Raw genomic sequence first — 6,054 nt, forward strand, 5'->3', positions numbered from 1 at the left:
AGCACAAACCTCCACCCTCACCGGTTTTGCTTCCAATTTTGACAGTTCCCTGCTTTTGATGTATGTAAAAAACAGAGGCACAGCACACAGGGAGTTAGGAGGATGCCTCAGTACCTCAGACCTTCTCCAAAGCAGCCTTTGGAGATCAGAATTTTAGGTGTCAGCCCCAATAAAAAGAAGAAACCCTCAAGAAAGTAGGGTTTAGAATATGCTCTTACTAACCTGTGTGACAGAGCAAGTAGAGCACCATTTTGGATGAGATGAAACTTCAAAAATTCACAAAATCTCTTTTTAAAAGATTAATTTTATTCTGGCGTACAGACTTTAGCTGTAATGAAGCTGCAAACCCATAGTTTGTCACAGCCAAGTTCAAGTCTGGTATAATGTGTCTACGTTTTCTGCTCCTCCATAGGTCCTTTATTTTTTTCTACCTGATTTTTGGCATTGCATTCAATATGAAAGCATCACAGAAGAGTCACTGAATAACCAGAGTAGATAGATAGAGTGTAGCAGTAGACAGATGATAAAGATTTTTCCCCACAGTCAATACTGGTGTCCGGGACACATTTTTTACTAATTTGTTTTTAATGCATTGCTACCTTATAAAAAGGTTTATTATTGATTGATTTTTAATAGCATGGGTGTTCTCTTTTGCTAAAGACTTCTTCTTGCTTACTTTTGTTGTAAGGAATGTGAGAAAATAAACAAGAAACAAAAAGGCATTTAAACAGGACACTTGGAAGTATTTAACAAAGAATCATAGAAACAAGTTAACTTTTCTTTCTGTTTATCAAATTATGTGAGGATTCAGGTCAAAAAAGCAATTGTTATTAATAATTTAATAAGTTAAATAAAGTTTCTCCCTTTTTGCCAGAAGTTTCAAAAAGCATTAACAGTGTTAAGGCACTCTCTTGCCATTAATTCATAAAGATTTGACACTGATATCCTAAAGCAGAAAAAAAAATCATATTCATCAATGTTAAAATATCTCCAAACATTTCCAGACCTTTGTATTTGGAAAGCCGCCACTATTCCCATTTCAACTGCCATACTGAGTCTGCTTTGCAAAAGCTACCTCTTGATGTTTTGCAGAACAGCCTCTAATCGTCTAAGGAAGCTCTGGATTGAGATTAGTATCCACAGCAGAAAGGAATCTACAGACACTACTGTGTGCAAGTAATGCTGTGGGCGTTCGTCCAAGCTCAGGAACGAGTGGAATGTACCCCTTCTCCAAGGTATGGGTGAAAAAACATCACTGAAGTGGAAGTGGGGTTTGGGTGGAACTGAAGCAAGAGAGAAGCTCATATATATGTTTTCCATGTTTATGAAAACGACTGTCTACTTATTAAAAAATATATTGGGAGCCGATATTTTAATTATTCACTGCATTTATTTGCTTCTGATGCCATAAATAATCTATCATCTTAGCGTGCCAAACAAAAAGTTGGAGGAACATTTCCACTTCAAGTCAAACAAAAAAAAAAACAAACAAAAAACAAACCAACGTAATGGAACTTTTCTGTTAACTCACATAATGAATTTCTTTGTTTAATTAAACACTTCAGCAAACCAAATACCTGAATTTAAATTGCTGTTTATTATGGCTTCCCCTCGGATACAGGTGAAAGACTGCATAGACATATGTTTTCCACGGTGGCTGGCATTACCAAGCAACCTGATGGAGAGCTGACAACACCTTGGCAAGCAGGGAATAATAAGGTAAATTATCGGCAATATTAAGAGAACCCAGTTACGAGCCTCACCTTTACTTTGGCCTGCGACGTCTGGGGCTGTTACTTGGGGGAAAAAAAAGACACAACAGCATCTCTTTTTACCTTCAGCTTTCCTCCTGTGTGTGTGGGTGGACGTGTGGGTTTATACGTGCATAGTCACACGCAGACTGGTGTTTAAACCCGTTTCGGTGTCCGAGGCTCCATGATGCGTTTCCCACCGTGCCGGGAAGGAGCGGGACAGGAGGGGGAGCTCTCGCCGCGGCCGCCGGGCGGGGATGCCGCTCCTCGGGCCGGGGGCGGCGGGGCCGCGGCCCCTTCGCCCGCCCGCCGTCCCCGCCTCCCGCCGGGCAGCACCGCTGCTCCGGGGATGATCCCGCTTGTCCCGATTTTGCCTCTGAAAACCGGCACGTTGTTTCCAGTCTGCCCGCAGTTCGCTTGTTGCTGTTGCCTTCTAAAACCTTTCGCTTTGAAGCCGTCGTGCTGCTTACATATTTAGCAGCTGGAAAAATCAGGCCTGCTTGTTTATCTCAACCTCCCCAGCAGGAAAAAAACAGAGAAGAAATAGCTCATTAATAATATTAAAGAGACTTATGCATTAATAAAGGCCAAAATAAAGAACTTGGAGCAAAGCGTTTCTTTTGTGTTGCCTAAAAAGCAGCTCTGGTATGTGGATAGGTCCCCTTTTAAAACATTGAAACATTAATAAATAGGACTAAGAACAATAGAATATAAATTAAACCTGGGGTGATTTATTTTAAGCAACTCATTTGAGCATGTACTTTTATGAATGATACTTATTTTTCAGAAGTCCAAATTACCTGCTTGCAAAGCCAAGTGCAAATTCAGAGCTGGAAACAAATCTGTGATAGAACAAAAATAAGGAGCTTGGTAAAACATGGAGCCTTGTGTTTAGGGCATGTGCTTGAGCAATGGAAGTAAAAGCCCAGGTTCTTGCCATGACTTAGAGACCACCCAAAGGCAGAATCCCATAGTTCCATCCCAGTTTTAAAAAACACCAACCAAATTCAAACCCTTGAACTGTCATGACAGCAAGAGACTTTCTCTACTGCACTGTAGTTAGAGCACACTCTAATAGATTGATTTTAAATCACCTTGGAAATTTCACAAGGAATTTGGTCACATTAAACCCAGGAGTAAAATCTTCACTGATTCCCACACAATCAGGGTTTCATCTTTGGCTGCAAACTGCTTACAGATACCATATACCCTGGTATCTCTGTTTCTTAAAATAAATCTGAGCAGTTCTATTGATCCAATATGTCACCTTTATTCACCTGTTTAAGGTGTTTGCAGAATCTATATTGAGAACTGCAGAACCAGGATTCTTTACCAAAAATACAGGTTTTTATACAAAAAGTATGTGGTGCTGCCAGAGTTCAGTAAATGTGTTTAATGTTAGAGTGCCTGTAATGTAAATAGCAGATTTATTTTCTCATAACTCTTTGGAGATGTTCAGATCAATGCCATTGTATGGCTGACAAATGTGTGGCTTCCATAGATTCTGATATTCTGCCTCCCCTTATGAATTCACGAGTTACCACTAAAACCTGAAAGTGTTCCTTTTTGTTAGTCATTCCCTCATGCTCAGTAACAAGTAGAATAATTAGATGGTTTCCAAAACTTATTTCAGTACCTCCGATGTATGTCAGATAACATCTGAGCACTCTAAATGCATGAACTTCTGTGTTGACAGTTGATGGTCCTCCATATGCTGCCACTAGAAGAACAACTTCCCAAGAATATGCAGTGTAATAACATGCAATATATAAAGGTAATAACAGCTCTAGAAAGGTAGGAATCGTGACAGTTGCAGAAATAACCTGCTGTCAGATGGAGATATTATTATTAGGGCACAGAGGGTTAGAACTTTTGTATCCATCCCAGTTCTACATTAAATACTGAGAAAAACAGAGTATGTTTTAAGACTGTGGCTTTCATCTGGTGGTTGACAAGGTACTGGGGGACTGGAGGTTCTTTTTAAAGAGCTTACCAGAAGTAGCTGAGAAAATGAGCCTACTGTCAGGAGAAATAAGTTCATGTCTCCATTCAAAACTATTCAGAAAAATACTGTGAAAAAACCCCAGCTGAATGCTTTTGGTGATCAAGAAGTGAGAATCAGCATTCAGAACTGGTAGCAAAAGGGGTGGGAAGTGCTTCAATTTGCAGCCAAACCTTCAGATGCTAGTCAGGAGAACCAGAATGACAGACTTGATCCTGAAGAAAATTCATTCTGGTCTACTCACTGTAACCTGCTGTAGTCACATCACCTAGGCTTGCAAATACCTTCTGCAAAGTATCTTCCAACATTACAGGAAGTTCTGTTTATGCTGGGAGTTTGAGATTAATATTTTTGTCAGATTGTCAACTCAAACCTGTTACATTTATGCAGTGCTTAATGAAACAGTGTCAGGGCTTTATTACAATACACATAGTAAGTGTTGAGAAGTAGTCCTCTGATGTTTCACTGAACAAGAACCATTTGAGGCAATACTCTAGCAAGAAATTTTAATGTTTTCCTTAAAACTCTTCTATCCTCTCTACAGAGAAACTATCTGTATGTCTAATACAAGAACTAGTTTTGTCTTTTTCATTAGAATGACTTAATGTATCAGCAAGGTGGTGGCTGCTCAAAGCAGAATAGTTGTCTGAGGTTGGCTGGCTTTTTCCAGCCAAAGGTTTCAAAGAACCATGTGAGGTTGTGTTTCAAAGCAACTTCCCCTTGTGCTGTCTGTCTTATTCTTATTGTGTGAAAGAATACACTGAGACTCTGGGAATATCTCCTGTACTTAATGAGAGCTCAACTGTACTGATTTGTTTGTAATAGAAAATGGTAAGGAAAACATAGAGGTGAAGTTGCTGCTGATGGTAGTGGTGGTGAGGCGCAGGAGGAGGGGAATCTTGCTACTAAGCACCATCCTTTGAAGGTTACCTGTAGTCAAAAGTTTCCACAAGTTTGAGAAATCACTGTATTTTAAAATACTACAAGCAAGTAAAAAAAAAAAAAAAAAAACCTTCCTTTCTTCTCATGCTTGCTGCTTGGTGGGTTTGAGCCCAGACCTTGTGTTCTTGGGGTGCGCAGAACGGACCAAGCCCACAGCACAAGCCCTGCTGCGACTGAACTCCTGCAACTCTTTGCTATCAGCAGAGACTTCTCGAGGGTCTCTGCGAGGTCCTGCTGCTCTGCGAAAAACAAACGATCAGGGCTGGGTTTTTTTCCAATATCTGCTGATTCTTTTAGGCAGCGAGGGGAGTAGCAGCACCTTCGCCTCGCAGCGGCCGTGACCTTACTACAGCGGATGTGCTCTAGGATATTACAGGCTCAGTCTGGTTGCTATCTCATCTTTTGATGCTCGATGCTCTAAGAGCTGAGGACTGTGCAAAATCCCCGTTTCTTCTTATTCTCAAAGTCACGGGGGAAAATGTGCCCCGTGACTCTAGAAATCGCTCTGACAGGCAGGCAGGCAAGGCTCATTTTAGTAACGAAACGAACAAAGTTGTGCTCAACTTTTCATGCTAAAAAGTGCCAGTGATTTAAAGCTTTGGAAACAGAGAATGTAAATTAAACATTGTTGCACGCAAACCGAACTTGTCTTTGACAGGCTAAACAGAGATTCTTATGGGGAGCCTACTCATGCCCACACAGAACGCAGTTTATCTTTCGACTGTGGGTTTGGGTGTTTTTATAAAAAACAGTATCATTTTAAGGTGTACCGCAGTCGTAATGAGAAACCCCGTACGATTACAATTTTGACTATCGGAACAATGGACACCCCCGTGCCGTAATGTGTTGTATCGAGTAATCAGGGACTGCCAGGGAAAGCGGGAAAGCAGAGCCTAGGAATAATCAATGTATCGCCCACAGTGTGTGCTGTAATCCGGCACCTCCTCGCTGAAGCGCGTCCCACCAAACCATTCATCCGCACCTCCCCGCCGCAGATAAAGGGAAAACCAGGAGTGATCAGGGGAAGAGCCCCCGCTGAAAGCGGCGGGGACGGGACGGGACCGTACGGGACGGGAGCGGTCGGGACGGGACGGGTTGGCTGCGAGGAGGGCACAGGCCGAGTGGACCCCTCGGGTGTTCGTGGGGGGCACCGGACCCCCCTCCCCATCCCGGGCTGGGGGCGGGGGCGGGTGTGCACCGCCCCTCCTCTCCGCCGCGCTCCGCTCCGCCCGGTGCTCGGCACCTCCTCCCTCCCCGGCTCCCATGGCGGGCAGCGGCGGCCGATTCGGTGCCGGCAAGCCCCGCCCGCCGGCGGTCCGGGGCCGGCCTCCCCCTTCCCTCCGCCGCCCCCTCCGCGGC

At 43.3% G+C, this 6,054-nt stretch overlaps 1 long non-coding RNA gene across 1 annotated transcript; it reads left to right on the plus strand.

Moving 5' to 3' along the window:
* Window positions 1-1,334: 1,334 nt before the first annotated feature.
* Window positions 1,335-2,351, plus strand: LOC115494304 (uncharacterized). Its single transcript, XR_012055005.1, has 2 exons — window positions 1,335-1,719; window positions 2,153-2,351. It is a non-coding gene; the product is annotated as an uncharacterized lncRNA (long non-coding RNA).
* Window positions 2,352-6,054: the final 3,703 nt, after the last annotated feature.

The sequence above is a fragment of the Taeniopygia guttata genome, chromosome 3, assembly GCF_048771995.1.
Source record: "Taeniopygia guttata chromosome 3, bTaeGut7.mat, whole genome shotgun sequence".
NCBI lineage: Eukaryota > Metazoa > Chordata > Aves > Passeriformes > Estrildidae > Taeniopygia > Taeniopygia guttata.